The 19,375-nt window shown below is 41.2% G+C and overlaps 1 pseudogene; it reads right to left on the reverse strand.

Moving 5' to 3' along the window:
• Positions 1-8,505: 8,505 nt before the first annotated feature.
• LOC125599654 lies at positions 8,506-13,347 on the reverse strand (annotated as a pseudogene).
• Positions 13,348-19,375: the final 6,028 nt, after the last annotated feature.

Consider the following 19,375-nt stretch of genomic DNA (forward strand, 5'->3'; position numbering starts at 1 on the left):
AAGCTTGATTTGGATACATAAAGTGTTGGAGAATCACCAGGAAGTTGAATAAATCTCATAGGAGTTGGGATGAAGAAGTTGGGATGAAGAAGTCATCTCATAGGAGTTGGGATGAAGAAGTCATCCCACTTTCTAATCAGGTGATTCCAGTTTCCCAGTTTGGGAATAGGACGGCTTCTTCGTCGTTCCAATAAAACCAGGATGAATCACTTTGTAAGAAGCTTTATTTGGATACATAAATTGATGGAGAATCACCAGGAAGTTGAATTAATCTCATAGGATTTGGGATGAAGAAGTTATCCCACTTTCTAATCAGGTGATTCCAGTTTCCCAGTTTGGGAATAGAACAGCTTCTTCGGCGTTCCAATCAAACCAGGATGAATCACTTTGTAAGAAGCTTGATTTGGAAACATAAAGTGTTGGAGAATCACCAGGAAGTTGAATAAATCTCATAGGAGTTGGGATGAAGAAGTTATCCCACTTTCTAATCAGGTGATTCCAGTTTCCCTGTTTGGGAATAGGACAGCTTCTTCGTCGTTCCAATAACACCAGGATGAATCACTTTGGAAGAAGCTTCATTTGGAATCATAAAGTGGTGGAGAATCACCAGGAAGTTGAATTAATCTCATAGGAGTTGGGATGAAGAAGTTATCCCACTTTCTAATCAGGTGATTCCAGTTTTCCAGTCTGGGAATAGGACAGCTTCTTCGTCGTTCCAATCAAACCAGGATGAATCACTCTGTAAGAAGCTTGATTTGGATACATAAAGTGTTGGAGAATCACCAGGAAGTTGAATAAATCTCATAGGAGTTGGGATGAAGAAGTTATCCCACTTTCTAATCAGGTGAGTCCAGTTTCCCAGTTTGGGAATAGGACAGCTTCTTCGTCGTTCAAATCAAACCAGGATGAATCACTTTGTAAGAAGCTTGATTTGGATACATAAAGTGTTGGAGAATCACCAGGAAGTTGAATAAATCTCAAGTTATCCCACTTTCTAATCAGGTGATTCCAGTTTCCCTGTTTGGGAATAGGACAGCTTCTTCGTCGCTCCAATAACACCAGGATGAATCACTTTGTAAGAAGCTTGATTTGGAATCATAAAGTGGTGGAGAATCACCAGGAAGTTGAATTAATCTCATAGGAGTTGGGATGAAGAAGTTATCCCACTTTCTAATCAGGTGATTCCAGTTTCCCAGTTTGGGAATAGGACAGCTTCTTCGTCGTTCCAATCAAACCATGATGAATCACTCTGTAAGAAGCTTGATTTGGATACATAAAGTGTTGGAGAATCACCAGGAAGTTGAATAAATCTCATAGGAATTGGGATGAATGAGTTATCCCACTTTCAAATCAGGTGATTCCATTTTCCCAGTTTGGGAATAAGACAGTTTTTTCGTCGTTCCAATCAAACCAGGATTGTTGGGAATGGATAAGAGAGGAGCTGGGCGTGACCTGTTGCTAGCTGGAAAGTAGCTGGTCAAAAGGTAAAGCACCTTTTGACCATGGAACACACAAGGCTCCATCTTATCCATCCATTTCAAACATGGGCAATCTGAACCATCCAAGCTTCTCTTACCAGATTCCTTTAGCCAATGAGAGACCATCACCAAGATTGTGAAGACCAGATCCAAGATTACATCCTAGCCATTCATTCTCAAGTCATTTTTAACCATTAGATTAAGGGTTTATGATTGCAAACTTGTAAAGCCTATATAAAGGCTATGTGTGGACGTTTTTGTAACCCTTAAGTGAGTAAGGGGTATCACTTTTAGTGATGTTTAGAGTAATCTGAGTATTTAGAAAAGATTAGAAGAGATTTAGAGAAGATTAAAGTATGAAATGAGATTAAGAGTCTAAAGTGAGAACTAGAGAGAGACTAAGAGAGACTCATAACTTGCTTAATCTTATTAATGATGAGGTTACAATATATATAGAGAGATCAGATACAAGGGTTTCCATTTGATCACTATTCTAAGCATGTGTAGTCAAAGGAAGAGGCTCCTCATTTCAAACTCAGCCAATAAGAGAGTGGGCGTGTGTGAGGCATCTTGGACTGAGATGCTTTGCCTTTCCATCCTGTCACAGCCTGTCAAGGCTCTCCACCTTATCCACAACCTTATCTTAACCTCAGCGCACACTCCTCTCTTCCTGGTAAGTTTCCCTTAACCCATTTCACTCCCAAGTAACTCCTTTCACTAAGGTAACTTCCTTTTAACCCTTTTTACCACAGTAACTAATATTTACTGTGGTAACTTTCTTCACCCAAGTAACTTCAACCCTCCATAGCTACTCCTCATCTCAACACTCCCCCTCAAGCTTAGCTTTGTGAAAGTCTAAGCTTGGACAGCCATGAGATCTTCCTCATTAAAAACCTCACTAAGGAAAACCCATTGGGACAAAACCTTAATGAGGAAAAAAGAGTAAAGATCTCACAGCTAAGGGGATCAGCTCCTTCTCTTCCCAAGATCTATGAGTCCCAATCTAATGTGAATGGACTCCATAGTCTTTTGTCTTGCAGCCTTGGTGAACACATCAGCCAACTGATCTTCACTTCTCGTATAGCAAGGTAAGATCACTCCAAGCACAATCATCTGTCTCACCTTGTGGCAATCAACCTCAATGTGCTTGGTTCTCTCATGGAACACTGAGTTGGATGCAATGTGAATGGCAGCTTGATTGTCACAATGCATTGTCATTGGAGTGGCTTGATCAATCTCCAAGTGCTTCAAGATGCCTTTGATCCACACCAACTCGTTTGTGAGCTTCAGCATGGCTCTATACTCAGCTTCAGCACTTGAACATGACACCACCTTCTGCTTCTTGCTCTTCCAAGTCACCAAGTTGCCTCCAATGAATGTGCAATAGCCGGTAGTTGATCTTCTGTCAGCTCTATCTCCTGCCCAATCAGCATCACAATAGCCCACCACTTCTGAGCTTCCATTGCATCCCATCCAAACCCCTTGATCCGGCGAGCCATTTAGATACATCAGCAGCCTCTCCACCATACGCCAATGATGTTCCTTGGGAAGCTGCATGTGTTGACTCACCTGATTCACAGCAAAACATATATCAGGTCTTGTGATAGTAAGATAAATCAATTTGCCAACAAGTTTTCTATAGAGTTTAGGATCATGAAATGGCTTGCTGTCTTCAATCTCCCCCTCTCTTGGTACTTTGTAGCCATCCTCCATTGGCATCCTTGCTGTCTTGCCTCCATAAGCACCTGCATCTTTCAAAAGATCAAGTGTATACTTTCTTTGGGACATGAACAAACCTTCCTTGGATCTACAAATCTCAATTCCAAGGAAGTATTTCATTTCTCCCAAGTCTTTGATTTCAAACATAGTCTTTAGAAACTCCTTGGTTGCTTTGATACCTTCCTTATCACTTCCTGTGATAATGATATCATCCACATACACAAGGAGAGCAACCATACCTGAGGGTGTCGTGAGTGTAAAGAGAGTGTGATCAGCTCTGACTTCTTGAAGCCTCGGCCGTTCAAAGTTGTGCTCAACTTGTTATACCAAGCTCTTGGTGATTGCTTCAACCCATAAATAGCTTTCTTTAGCCTCAGTACATTCCCTCTCTTCACTAGATGTTCCAGGCCTGATGGAGGATACATATAGACTTCATCCTCAAGTTCTCCTTGTAGAAATGCATTCTTTACATCCATTTGCCACAATCCCCATCCAAGGTTCACAGCCAAGCTTAAAACAATCCTAATGGTGTGTAGCTTGGCCACTGGTGCAAATGTTTCAATGTAATCCTCTCCATATGTCTGAGTGAACCCTCTTGCTACTAGTCTAGTCTTCTTCCTCTCAATCGACCCATCAGCCTTGTACTTGATTGTAAAGATCCATCTACTAGACACAGCTTTCTTCCCTTTTGGTAGTTCACTCTCATACCATGTATCATTCTTTACCATAGCTCCTGCCTCAGCTCCTACTGATTCTTTCCATTCCTTATCCTCCATTGCCTCTTCATAGCTTTTTGGAATGTGATTCTCATCCAAGTTTACCATGAATGCGCAATGTGCTTCTGGATATTGAGCAAAAGAACACACGGCCTGAGTAGGATGCTTCACAGCTTGGGCATTGTAGTACACTCTTGTGTTTACCCAACTGGAAGGATCCTTTCTCACCCTTGTACTTCTTCTCAATACTGGCCCTTCTTGCGCCATCTCTTGTTCTTCTTCTTGTGGCAGCACACTTGTTTCAGATCTTTCTTCTCCTAGCTGACTTGCTTCAGCTCCCTCTTCCCTTAGCTGACTCTCTTCAGCACCTTCTTCTTGATCATTTGATTCCACAGCTTGATCATGAGAGCCAGAACTCTCTTCTCTACTTGTCTCTTCACGGTTTGGAGTTCTTGTTTCATTCCCCCCCTCATGCTCAAGGTTGGAAGTCTGATGATCCGGGACTGGAGTAGTACTTCCCCCCCCCCCCCCCCTGATGTCCTTGATTCATGTTGACTCCAAGCCCTTCTAGGATAATCCTCAAGGTTTCAGCTCTATCAGAGGTAAGATCCTTCAAGTCTTCTTGAATCTGTTCCTCATAATATCCTTTCTCTTCAACAAACTTCACTTCTCTAGATACTAACACTCTCCTTGTGTTAGGATCATAGCACTTGTATCCTTTCTGACTTGATGAGTATCCAATGAACATTGCCTTTGAACTCTTAGCTTCTAGCTTGTTTCTTATCTCTCCAGGCACCATCACAAAACACAAACACCCAAAGATCTTCATATGCTCGAGAGAAGGCTTGTACTGATTCAGTACCTCAAATGGTGATTGTCCTTGAAGGATCAGAGTTGGTGTCCTGTTGATGAGATAACACGCCGTAGCAACAGCATCACTCCAAAACTTCTTAGGCACATTGGATTGAAACATCATGGACCTGGCTACTTCCATCAAATGCATGTTCTTCCTCTCAGCCACACCATTCTGTTGTGGTGTATAGGGACAGCTTGTCTGATGAAGAATTCCATGCTGAGCTAGGTGTAGCTTGAATGCTTGTCCCGTGTACTCTCCTCCATTATCTGACCTGAAAATCTTTATCTTGGCATTGTAATGGTTAGTCACATAGGATTGAAAGTTTTTAAATGCATCAAGTACCCTATCTTTGGTTGGAATTAAGGTTAACCAGGTGTATTTGGATTTTTCATCAATGAAAGTTACATAATACTTATGGTTTTCTCAAGATAAGCAAGGTGCAGTCCAAACATCAGAATGAATAAGATCAAAACACTTTTCATAAACAGTAGTAGACTTGGTAAAGACAGTTCTACAATGCTTGCCTAAAATGCAAGCTTCACACTCATTATTCTCAAAGGAAACACCTGGCAACATCAGTTTTAAAGCCTTATTATGAGGGTGTCCTAATCTAGCATGCCACAATGCATTTTTACTTAAACTAGAACCAGAAACAGAAGTAAACGAGCAGCTATAACTAGAAACAGGAGCAAGATCTTCAAGCAATATAGTTCTCCTTTAGTTACTCTCTTTCCAATCATCTTGCTGCTTTTAATATCCTGAAACTTCACATCATTAGGACTGAATATAACATTGCATTGGAGATCAGTTGCACATTTCTTAACAGATAGCAAATTTGAAGTGAATTCAGGCATGTAAAAGGCTTTAGTTTCTTTATTAAACAGTTTAAGACTTCCTATGCCTCTAATTGGTATTCTATCTCCATTAGCTATCATCACATTTCCCTTCATTGGTACAATGTTCTGAATCAAGCTAGTATCACTTATCATATGATGAGATGCACCAGAGTCAACTACTAATGGCTTAATGCTATGATTACTAGCCATATGCGCAAGGATACTAGATGGTTTGAATGCAAGATCATTTCTAGCAAGGTTTGCAATCCTAGATTGATTTACCATGTCTATCAAGTTCTCATGCATCCTATCAATTCTAGTTAGATCCTCATGATTCTCTATAGCCCTAGCACCAAAAGAGTACCCAAAGGTGTTACCATTCTCCTTGAATAGCTTGATGAGGGCATCAAGATCAGATCTCCTTAGATACTCCTGATCATTGTTCCCACGGTTGCTTGGTGCTCCAGTGTAGGCTACAAGAGACTTCCCATCACCTCCTTCACGCCCATCTATCTCCTTTCCTTTGCTTGTACCAGCTCCACTCGTTCCATCTGATGCATTAGCCCTTGCCTCACGGTCCTTCATGAACTTTGCCGGCTTGAGGTGTGGGTGAAGGATCCAGCATTGGCTCTTCTTGTGGCCATGCTTCTTGCAGTGATCACAGTTCCCATTGAACCTCCTCTCCTCAAACTTCCCATGCGCAGCAGCCTTGTTTGCTTGTGGAGCTTCACTCCCCTCCTCTTGAGTTGCTTGACTTGCAAGGGAAAGGTCTCCTTTCTTTGCAAACAGCCCAATGGAGCCTTGCTCCTTCTGAATCCGCGCACACACATCCTCAAGGTCAGGTAGAGTGTCCTCCCTAAGCAGGTGTTGGATGAGACCGTTGTAAGCCGGGTTCAGCGTGAGGAGTAGCCCAAAGACCTTGTCTTGCTCTCTCCTCTTGTTAAGCTCATCAGCATCCGTTGTGCTTGGCCTAAGCATCTCCATCTCGGACCAGAGACTCCTGAATCTCCCTAGATGCTTGGTGAACTCCATGTCTTCTTGTGCAAGGTTGTTGATGGCTTGCTTCACTTCAAACACTCGGCTTAGGTTTGACGTGTTGCCATACACCTTCTTCAAAGTATCCCACAGCTCTTTAGCAGACTCACAGTAGCTGTATGCATCCAGAATAGCCGGCTCAAGGGACGCATGAAGCACAGACATCACCAGCATGTCCTCTTGATGCCACTTCTCTTCCGCCTTGCTTGCAGCCTCACCATCATCCTCTCCTTGAGTGATGAGTTTTGGAGCTTCTCCGGGGGTGATGTGCTTCCACAGCCCTTCCTTCCCACCGTGGTTCTCACCATCCGAGACCACACCAAGTAGTTGGTTCCCTTGAAACACACAGCTACCTTCATGTTCATGTTCATCCCATTCTCCATGTTGACTGATGAACTCTCTAAGCTTCAGAAACTTTATCTTGAGTTGAATGACTTGTAGAAACCTTCACAGCCTCGATCTTCAACCCACACAGCTTCAGATGACACACCACAACCAGTCTTGAACTTGAAAAGTACCCAGAAACTCTCAAACACACAAGAACACACAAGAGTTTCTTCAAAGCTTCAACCTTGAGGCTTCAAAGAATCTCACACGACCTCAGGCTCTCACTAACCTGGCTATGATACCATATCACTTTTAGTGATGTTTAGAGTAATCTGAGTATTTAGGAAAGATTAGAAGAGATTTAGAGAAGATTAAAGTATGAAATGAGATTAAGAGTCTAAAGTGAGAACTAGAGAGAGACTAAGAGAGACTCATAACTTGCTTAATCTTATTAATGATGAGGTTACAATATATATAGAGAGATCAGATACAAGGGTTTCCATTTGATCACTATTCTAAGCATGTGTAGTCAAAGGAAGAGGCTCCTCATTTCAAACTCAGCCAATAAGAGAGTGGGCGTGTGTGAGGCATCTTGGACTGAGATGCTTTGCCTTTCCAGCCTGTCACAGCCTGTCAAGGCTCTCCACCTTATCCTCAACCTTATCTTAACCTCAGCGCACACTCCTCTCTTCCTGGTAAGTTTCCCTTAACCCATTTCACTCCCAAGTAACTCCTTTCACTAAGGTAACTTCCTTTTAACCCTTTTTACCACAGTAACTAATATTTACTGTGGTAACTTTCTTCACCCAAGTAACTTCAACCCTCCATAGCTACTCCTTAATGAGATCCTAGGACCCTTCTCTGGATGGTTTGGATAGATCCTTGCATAAACGAATCAAAGACTCAAGTTTATCAAGGCTGTGGATCGAATGGTGACACAAGAGGCTGCGGAAAGGCTCCTTGATACTCCTAGGCTTAGATCGGATATGACACACCTTTCTAAAGCCCTTGGGCATTGGATATTACACACCAACAGACTGGATACTACACACCAGACACTCTCTTAACTCGTGAAAGCAAGGGAGAAGAAAACACAAAGGTTTAAGTGAAAGAAAACTTGATAGATGCTAGGGTTGCCGTCACACACATATATATAGTGAAAGGCTTGGAACAGGCTCCAAGCATTTCGAAATTAAAGGAACAGGCTCCTCCAATTAATGTAGAAACAAAGGCATAACTTAGATAGAGTTTTCGAAAATAAAAGACATAAGTACTTAGAAATAAAAGATAACATAAGGTTCTTCATGTGGCTTGGTCCGAGAGTATCAACTAGGTGATAAGATAGCAAGACTATGGCCTCGTTAAAAACCTATCATTGCAAAACCCAATGGAACAAAAACAATGATAGGAAAAGAGCACACATAACTTGCTAGCCTAGATGATACTCAGCTTGATGGTAAGATGGCTTGAATGGTGATAAGTGTATCTTGAAGTATCAAGCTTCCTCCAAGACATTCTTCTTTCTCCAAGGACTTCCTGATTAGTCCTCCAATAGCTTCTTTGAGTTTCCTAGCTCTGGCTCGAGTTATGGGACCTTTAGGAATGGTTAAGACCTCATCTTCTTCAGCTGGTCCATGATCATATCATCCCCTCCCTCTTGAAAAGGATTTGACCTCAAATCAGATTCATCTTGGAGATCAATCTTGTAGGCATTGTTGCTGATCTTCTTTGTGATCTCAAAAGGTCCATCAATTCTTGGCATAAGCTTTGACTTCCTCTCATTAGGAAACCTCTCTTTTCTCAAATGAACCCAAACTTTGTCACCCTCTTTAAAGACCATCTCACGCCTTCCTTTGTTGGCATGCTTGACATACTGCTTAGTTTTCAATGTTGAGCCTAGCTTGCTCGTGGAGTTGTTTCACCATCTCTGCCTTCTTTTTGCCATCCAAACTGACCCTTTCACACTCAGGTAAAGGAATTAAATCCAAAGGAGAGGTGGGATTGAACCCATAAACAATTTCAAAGGGTGAAAACTTAGAAGCAGAATGCACAGCATGATTATATGCAAATTCACAATGTGGCAGATAGTCTTCCCAAGATTTCAGATTCTTTTTAATGAATGCACGCAAGAGTGTTCCTAGAGTTCTATTAACTACTTCAGTCTGTCCATCAGTTTGCGGATGACAAGTAGTGGAGAACAACAACTTAGTGCCTAGCTTAGACCAAAGAGTTTTCCAAAAATAACTAAGAAACTTAGTATCTCTATCAGAAACTATGGTCCTAGGCATGCCATGTAAACGCACAATCTCCTTAAAGAACAGATTAGCTACATGAATGCATCATCAGTTTTGTGACATGCTATAAAATGTGCCATTTTTGAGAACCTGTCAACAACAACAAAGATAGAATCCTTCCCAGTCCTAGTTCTAGGCAATCCGACAATGAAATCCATAGATATGTCATTCCAAGGATGATAAGGAATAGGGAGAGGAGTATACAAACCGTGAGACTGAACCTTAGACTTAGCTTGCTTGCAAGTTGCACATCTCTCACATAGTTTCTCCACATCACTTTTCATCCGAGGCCAAAAGAAATGATCCTGCAAGGTTTTAAGAGTCTTTGCAATACCAAAGTGACCCATGAGACTCCCTCCATGTGATTCCCTTCTGGAGAGTGCATCAGCAACTATATTTTCCTTACCTTGTTTGTACTTGATCACATACGGAAAGGTTTCAATGAATTCTACCCATCTGGTGTGCCTCTTGCTGAGTTTGTTCTGGCCTTTAAGGTACTTGAGAGACTCATGATCAGTGTGAATGACAAACTCCTTGGGCCATAGGTAATGCTGCCATGTCTGCAAAGCCCTCACCAAAGCATAGAGTTCCTTGTCATAAGTGGCATAGTTGAGAGTTGCTCCTCCAAGTTTCTCACTGAAATATGCTATGGGTCTCTTCTCCTGCATAAGAACAGCACCAATTCCAATTCCTGAAGCATCACATTCAATTTCAAAAGTTTTATTGAAATCAGGAAGTATAAGAAGAGGGGCATTAGTAAGCTTCTCTTTTAGGCATTGAAAGGCAAGTTCTTGTGCTTCTCCCCATTTGAATCCAACTTCTTTCTTGATCACCTCAGTCAATGGAGCTGCTATGGTGCTAAAGTCTTTCACAAACCGTCGGTAGAAGCCAGCTAGTCCATGGAAGCTTCGCACTTCACTTATGGTTTTAGGAATCGGCCATTCTTGAATTGCTCTCACCTTCTCCTGATCCACCTTTACTCCATCTGCACTCACAACAAAGCCTAGGAAGACCAAGTTATCCGTACAAAAAGTGCATTTCTTAAGATTAGCAAACAGTTTTTCTTTTCTCAACACATCAAGAACAGACTTAAGATGATCTATATGCTCTTCTAGGTTCTTACTGTAAACAAGGATATCATCAAAGTATACTACCACAAACAAGCCTATGAAAGATCTAAGCACATGGTTCATCAATCTCATAAAAGTGCTAGGAGCATTGGTTAATCCAAAAGGCATGACTAACCACTCATACAACCCATGCTTAGTCTTAAAGGCTGTTTTCCACTCATCTCCCTCTTTCATTCTTATTTGATGATATCCACTCTTCAAATCTATCTTAGAAAAGACACTAGAACCATGCAATTCATCAAGCATATCATCTAATCTAGGAATAGGGTGGCGATACTTCACTGTTATATTGTTGATTGCTCTACAATCAACACACATGCGCCAGCTCCCATCTTTCTTAGGCACAAGGAGCACAGGCACAGCACATGGGCTCATACTCTCACGGATATGGCCTTTCTCCATTAGTTCCTCAACCTGTCTTTGTAGCTCCTTGGTTTCCACCGGGTTAGTCCTGTATGCTGGTCTGTTGGGAAGAGTAGCTCCTGGTACAAAATCAATCTGATGCTCAATCCCACGAATAGGTGGCAAACCAATGGGATTATCTTCTGGAAATACATCCTGGTATTCCTGTAAAAGAGCTGACATCTCACTCGGATACACCGGTGTACAATTGGTTAGAGACAAAAGAGATTCTTTAAAAATAAATAAGAGAACCGATTGATGAGAATAAAGAGATCTTTTGATTTCACTAGCTTTAGCATAAAAGTTGTGTTGCTTATCTGGTTTGAGATCAATCTCTTTCTTTTTCTGAAGTTGAAGCTGATCTTCATGCACTTCTTTAGGAGTTAGAGGTACCAAGACAGTTCGCTTGCCGTTGAACTCAAAAGAATGTTTGTTGGTGAAGCCATCATGGATGACACGCCTATCAAACTGCCAAGGCCTTCCCAGTAGTATGTGGCTGGCTTCCATGGGTATCACATCACAGAGAATGTCATCTTCATACCTCCCAATGGACAAGGGTATAGAAACCTGAGTAGATACCCTCATCTCGCCCTCTTCATTAAGCCACTGCAGCCGGTAAGGTTTAGGATGCTTTTGAGCTTTCAAACCAAGCTTCTTCACCATTGTCTCACTAGCAACATTAACACAGCTTCCACCGTCGATGATCAGGCTGCAGACCTTTCCTTGCACCAGACAACGTGTGTAGAACAAGTTCTCTCTTTGTTCTTGCTCCTCAGTTTTGTTTTGCAAACTGAGAGTTCTTCTTGCAACCAACAGTCTACCTTGAACTGGTTCCTCCTCATACTCAGCTTCTGATAGTTCTTGATCAGTCCTTAGTTTCTCATCTTCAGATTCAAACTCTCCATTCTCCAGAAGAATCATAACTCTCTTGTTAGTACACTCATTAGCATAGTGCCCACGCCCTTGGCACTTAAAACACTTTACATCTCTTGCACGCGAGCTTGTAGCTTCCACTTTACCCTTATCCTTGCTGTAGATGCTACTAGACTTAGATTCTTCTTTTGGCTGTGGCTTGCTCTCCTTTTGATAGCTTGGTTTATCTTCTTTAGAGGTCTGGTATCTACTGGAACCATAGCTGCCACGCGCATAACTTCTTCTCTTAACTTGCTGCTCCACCAAGATAGCTTTGTGTAGCATCTCCTCTATCTCCAAGTAGTGTTGCATCTCCACTCTATCTTGTATCTCACGGTTGAGTCCACCAAGAAAACGTGCCATAGTAGCTTCACTGTCCTCAGATACACAAGCTCTTAGCATAAGCAATTCCATCTCTTGAAAGTATTCCTCTACAGACTTTGTTCCTTGTGTGAGCAGTCTCAACTTTTGATGAAGATCACGGTGATAATGACTTGGTACAAACCTCTTGCGCATCACAGCTTTCATCTCTGCCCATGTTTCAATGGGGAATTCACCATTGCGCCTTTTGTTTGTAACCAACTGATCCCACCAGCTCAATGCATAATCATTGAACTCGGTAGCAGCTACTTGAATCTTCTTAGTCTCTGAGTAATGCTGACAGTTGAAAACGAGTTCGATCTTCTTCTCCCACTCAAGATAGGCATCTGGATCAGCTTTACCATGGAAAGGAGGGATCTTAAGCTTCAATCCTGATAGCTCATTGCGTCTATGCCTTCGGCCCTCATGATCATGTCGAGATCTCCTACTGCTATGTCTCGAACCGGAGCTATGGCTACTTCTCTCATAGAAGTTATCAGTTTCTTCTGATCCAGCATGCTCACGCTGACCTTGTCTGTTTCTTCTTTGCTCACGTCTCTGGCCAGATGCTTGTCCTTGCCCATCATTTGGTCTCTGATCATACTTCTCTTCCAGCAACTTCACCATCGCGTCCATTACTTGTTTGGTGATTGCTTCTTGTAACATTTTGTTCCTTCTCATAAAAGTTTCATCGTCCTCCTCAGATCCCATTGCTTCCTGACAGATACAAGATTCGAACCAGTAAGTAGTTCAAAGGAATTGACACACAACAAGGATTCAATTAAGGAAACAGAGAGATTTAAACAAGGCGGCAATCAATACTTGAACAACACGCAACGATTTGAATTCTTGTTCTCTCACTAAATGGGTACAATCACAGATCGGATTCAACGGATGATGAAATGAGATTAACAACTCCTGATCTATGATTCTAACAACAGATCGAGTCACACAAGCACAAGAAACTTTTGGATCAAGCAAAACGATAACGTAATCGACAAGAATGTGAAAGGTTTTTATTTTAAACTTGATCGAAATTCTTAGATCTAGCAATATGATACACGAAACAATCAGATCTAACAATCCTGATAATGAAACAAACAGATCAAGTGAGAATAAACACACAAGAACCGAATGATCAAAGATATGAAACGATAAAGAGTAGATCTTATGAACAAACAAAAGAGAAATCGAAACTCCCCTTCCAGAGTGCTCTGATACCACTTAATGAGATCCTAGGACCCTTCTCTGGATGGTTTGGATAGATCCTTGCATAAACGAATCAAAGACTCAAGTTTATCAAGGCTGTGGATCGAATTGTGACACAAGAGGCTGCGGAAAGGCTCCTTGATAATCCTAGGCTTAGATCGGATATGACACACCTTTCTAAAGCCCTTGGGCGTTGGATATTACACACCAACAGACTGGATACTACACACCAGACACTCTCTTAACTCGTGAAAGCAAGGGAGAAGAAAACACAAAGGTTTAAGTGAAAGAAAACTTGATAGATGCTAGGGTTGCCGTCACACACATATATATAGTGAAAGGCTTGGAACAGGCTCCAAGCATTTCGAAATTAAAGGAACAGGCTCCTCCAATTAATGTAGAAACAAAGGCATAACTTAGATAGAGTTTTCGAAAATAAAAGACATAAGTACTTAGAAATAAAAGATAACATAAGGTTCTTCATGTGGCTTGGTCCGAGAGTATCAACTAGGTGATAAGATAGCAAGACTATGGCCTCGTTAAAAACCTATCATTGCAAAACCCAATGGGACAAAAACAATGATAGGAAAAGAGCACACATAACTTGCTAGCCTAGATGATACTCAGCTTGATGGTAAGATTGCTTGAATGGTGATAAGTGTATCTTGAAGTATCAAGCTTCCTCCAAGACATTCTTCTTTCTCCAAGGACTTCCTGATTAGTCCTCCAATAGCTTCTTTGAGTTTCCTAGCTCTGGCTCGAGTTATGGGACCTTTAGGAATGGTTAAGACCTCATCTTCTTCAGCTGGTTCATCTCTAAACTCTCCATCTCTATCTCCATCAGCTGGCTGGTCCATGATCATATCACTCCTCATCTCAACAAGGGGGTTTCCCCTCTCCTTCTCTAATCTGAAACACTAATCTTCAGTCTCTTATTCTCTCTAGTCTCTTAAGTCTCTTAATCTCTGTTCTTAAGTCTCTCATACACTCATAAACACTCTCACCAATCTCTTTCTCTATATCACCTAGAACAAACTCTAATCATTCTTCATTGAAGCTTATAAACACACACATACTACAAGAGTAGAGATCTCTTTAAAAATCATATGGTATCAGAGCCAGGTTCATCAGAACCTGAGCTGTAGCTTCCGCACAACACAAGCTCTACCCTCAGCTCAAATCCAATCCTTGAAGACATTCCCATCCGAGTTCAGTTTCTCCATGAGAAGAAGACTGAAGGGCGTGTCTCTCATCCTTTCTCCTGTCTATACTGATGGAGAGACTCATTGGAAGCAGAAGTGTATGGAGAGGACTCACGAACCTCATCCAAGGCGCCTCCTCCAAGAGCTTTCTTCACCCGGTTCATCATGAAAGCTGTCAAGATGATGGCGCCTAGAAGACTTGAAGAAAGGAGGAGTTTTTGAGTTGGAGAAACAAGAAGGTGGCAATGAACTGAAGGAGTAGGATGTGGGTGACTATCCAGACTCTCAGATTCAACAAAAGCCATGGCCAGTCTCCTTGGAGGTTTAAGGAACCAACCTGGTTCCTTGTGTAAGCGATTTTAAAACCCTCTTGATAATAAGCTTGTGTTGTTGACTGGTTATAATGTGTGGTGTGATTGAAAACCTGAGGATTGTTAAAGATTGATAAATTAAAATGTTTAAGATCTGTCCCAGGATACTTTAAGAGCTTTGTTTGGTGACTGAATGTGATTAATATGCTTAGCTCCAGTTCATAGTGATGCTTAGTGTGATTAATTGAATCTGCTTGCATACATGGATTGAAACTGAATTTAAAGCTGTTGCATATAGTCTTGTGGCTGTCTTACATTGAAGCATTAGATTCATGTCTAAAGTGCTGAGTAAAGAAGCTTTAAAATTGCCTAAGTAACTTGTCTTGAATCTGGTAGGATCTTGCATGTACTTAGAGAGTTAGCTTGCAAAGAATTGAACTTGATAATGCCTTGTGTCTATCTGTTGCATTGCTTGTGATATTGGGTATCAAACTTGATGATTTATTAATCAAGTTTTTGACATCAATACTATTGAAAATGGTTAAATGCTTAATGTCAGTTCTAAGTGAAACTTGTATTGTTAAGATGATAGATTATATTATCTAATCATACTTGCTGTCATGAGTAGAAACTGATTAAGATTAATGCATACTGCCTTGTATTGTTGCATTTAGATTAAAAGTCTAAGTTGCATAATAAGGAGTGGTTAAAATTGCCTAAATACTTTGACTTGAATCTGATAAGGTCTTGATTAGTATTTAGAGAATGGTTGCTTGCATAGATAAGAACTTGACAGTGTCTTGATTCTATCTAATGTTATAAAGCTTGAGACATTGGTGATCAAACTTGATGAAGTCAAGGATTGATCCCAATGCAATTGTGTCTTATCTTTGCTAGAGTTTGAGTGATGTTTCAGGTTAACAAACGGTGTTCCTAGTTCATCATCAAATCCGAGTTGAAAGAGAAAGAATGGTGCCCATTGTGTGTGCAATGGAGAGTTATTACAAGAAGGGTGAAGCGCAGATGGTTGTAAAACCCACTTGAAGCTCACTGGTCTTCCTCTTACCACTGCAAGTAACTGAAGAAGAAGCCAACCGGGTCTAGGCAGTGGCGTGCCTATTCAAGAGGGTGCTCAAACTAAGACAGAGCACTCTTGGCTGTGTGAAGAAGAAGGCTACTCTATCAAGGCGGCTTCTATTGTGAGGTGATTGAAGAAGTAGCTGAAGCATCCACAAGCATTCCATCATGGTGGTGAATTCAGAAGGGTGATTGCAATAAAAGAAGAAGAAGAAGTGAGGATTCAAGTGGTAACTTTGAGAACCACTCCTCATCATCTTAAACAAGGGAGTAAACCTAATCTCATTTATCTTGATAGGTTTATCTCCTGATTATACTATGTGCTTTCCCTAATTCCATTAAGAGTTTATAGCTTCTAAGTAGAATGTCTAGGCTAATTGCACTGAAATTGTTTTGCTGCTGCATTGTCTTATTGATAGTAAGTAATGTCTAGAGTCCCAGAATCTCATGTTCTGTTTATTGCATTGTCTTGGGTGTTGTCATAGCTTGAATCATCATGAATGTGTTGTAGAATTGAGTAGAATGTCTCTGCTGCTTGCATCATGATTGATAAGTTATTTTTGCATACATAAGCATATCTCATACTGTCTAAGTTCAATCCTAGTGTTATCTGATGCCATTGCCTAGGTTTAATCCATCAATGAAAGTCTTGCATCAATTAGAAATTGTCTAAGTTGCTTGCATCATTGGTTCTGATTGAAACTGTTGTGCAGAGCTTTAATATTACTCATGGATTGAACCTGTTGCATTCATATAGCTAATGCTTTAAGATTGTGCATTCATGTAGTAATGCATTTAAAAATGAGCCTAAATTGCAAATGTATAAGCTTGCATTGCATTTAGAGAAATTAAAATCTGCTTGTTAGCATCTAATGTCTTGTAGGATTTAGAAGTATGTCTAAGCTACTTGAATCATTGGCCTTTATAAATCTAGTAAGCATAAGCATGAATTGAGTCATGCTTGTTGCCTTGATTGCATAAAGTATCATCTAGTCTTGTGTTCATTTGGATTGAATCTGTTTCATTCATATAGTTAGTGTGTAACCTAATGCATTCATCTATTGTTGCATTTAAAAAAAAAAACTGAATTGAACCTAAAAAGATCAGTATATTGTTGAAAGCATACATTGTCTTTGCATATTCTTGTTTTGATTGTCTAGCTTGTTTCAAGTATCATATATTATTGTGGCATTGGTGATCAAACAGGATGGATGATCTTGGTTTGATCCCAATGGGATGATCTGATCTTGCATTGAGTTGTGGTGGTGTTAGGTACACAAGGGAAGTGATACATGTAACTCGCCATCAACCAAGAATGTAGAGACAAAGGTCTTGTGCCATTACATATCATCACTTGGACATGTTAGTCCATAATCTACAGGAAGTGTAGTGTGATTGATTAAGCAATGAGAGATGGCCATTGCATAATACCATTGCACATATCTAGTCCTTAGTCTACAGGAAGTGTAGCATGGGTCATTATACAATGAGAGATGTGTCTTGTGAGACTCTCTATGGTGATTCAAACACCCTAATTCCTGGTTAAGGAAGAGAGAAAACTCACAAGAAGAAAGCTATCATAAAAGATGATAGTTATATTAGACCATGGAGATGCATAGGATCATCACAAGCTTAGCTCCTTATAGTCTTGGTTCTAAGCTTGAGGGGGAGTCTTAATGCATATGATCCATGGTCAGTAACAAGTCTTTGCAAAGGCTTCTACAAGGATCATCAACCGGACCAAGTTCAGTGGCGTGTCTAGGCAAGAGGCTGTTCAGAGCAGTCTTGGCGATTGAGGAAGAAGGCTCTCCATCAATGCGGCTTCAATGAGAGGTGATTGAGGAGAAGCTGATGAAACCATTCTGCCTTTCCAAGAAGTTGATGATGCCATGAAGATGGTGCATTGGCCGAGTTAGGAAACTCACAAAAACACAAAGGAAGTTCCCTAGACTTTTAAAACTCTTTTCAATCTTTGTCATTCATCTTATTCATTGCTTGTGCTTGAAAAGATACTTAAAATGATTATGATTGTGAGATTGTGTGCATCAAGTGTGATGCAGGATATTCATTTTCTTGTTTTTGATAGGTACTGATGCACCTTTGGGATAATGTATCAGGTACCATTGCTTGATGCCTCATTAAACAGTTTCGGGTCATCTCTTAGCTTCTCTAAATAGGCTGTGAAGTCTGTTGAGAGGGGGAGATTCCAAACCTGGTCGATGAAGAAGGCAAGCCGTGTGTGAAGTGATTGATCAGCCTCACTGGTGTTTTGAAGATGATCTGGTCGTGTCCTAGCTTCTCTACGATGGCTGTGAAGTCAGTTGAGAGGGGGAGACTTCAAACTGGTTCCATGAAGAGGTGAAGCTGAAGTGTGAAGTGTAGGCAAAGCTGTGAAGAGTTGCTGCACCTATTAGGCCGTGATCCAGAGCTTCTTGTGTCCAACCACATTGGTTCTAAGGTACAAGAGCTCACTGGCCAATCCCTAGGCTTTGGAGAGCTCTACTCTTTTTCCCTTGCAAGGTTTTGTCCCAATGGGTTTTCCTTGTAAGGTTTTTAATGAGGGAGACTCTTCAGAGTTCCAAGCTTGGCTTAGGATCTCCTAAAGTCAAGCTTGAGGGGGAGTGTTGACTTGAAGAGTGAAATGGAGCCAAAGGAGAAGTATGGAGGAGTTTGGGTCTGGTGCAAAGATAGGGACAAGATCTTAAGAGATTGTCTATCAAGGCTTCATGAGGGTTTAGAGGAGTCTAGAAGAGTCATGAAGGCTGTACAAAGATAGTGTTTAAGTCTAGGAGGGACTTAGACACCATTTGGAGATAGTTGGGTGATGGTGCAAAGATAGGGCGTCCCGAGGTTCAGACGGTACGAACGGACCGTGCAAAGTTAGGGCGACCCAAAACATGATCTGGTTCATCTATTGAAGAAGCTTGGTGAGGTTGTGCAAATATAGGGCGAGGTACGGACATCAGGTCCGTACCATCAACCGTACGGATGAGCAGGCCGTACCACTTTACCCGGATTGACCCGAAATGGAGATGTGCAAACTTAGGGAGCAAGGAGGAGTTATCTGAGCTTGTGACTGTTGGGAATGGATAAGAGAGGAGCTGGGCTTGACCTGTTGCTAGCTGGAAAGTAGCTGGTCAAAAGGTAAAGCACCTTTTGACCATGGAACACACAAGGCTCCATCTTATCCATCCATTTCAAACATGGGCAATCTGAACCATCCAAGCTTCTCTTACCAGATTCCTTTAGCCAATGAGAGACCATCACCAAGATTGTGAAGACCAGATCCAAGACTACATCCTAGCCATTCATTCTCAAGTCATTTTTAACCATTAGATTAAGGGTTTACGATTGCAAACTTGTAAAGCCTATATAAAGGCTATGTGTGGACGTTTTTGTAACCCTTAAGTGAGTAAGGGGGTTTCCCCTCTCTTTCTCTAATCTGAAACACTAATCTTCAGTCTCTTATTCTCTCTAGTCTCTTAAGTCTCTTAATCTCTGTTCTTAAGTC

The sequence above is a fragment of the Brassica napus genome, unplaced genomic scaffold (assembly GCF_020379485.1).
Source record: "Brassica napus cultivar Da-Ae unplaced genomic scaffold, Da-Ae ScsIHWf_1942;HRSCAF=2587, whole genome shotgun sequence".
Classification (NCBI taxonomy): Eukaryota; Viridiplantae; Streptophyta; class Magnoliopsida; order Brassicales; family Brassicaceae; genus Brassica; species Brassica napus.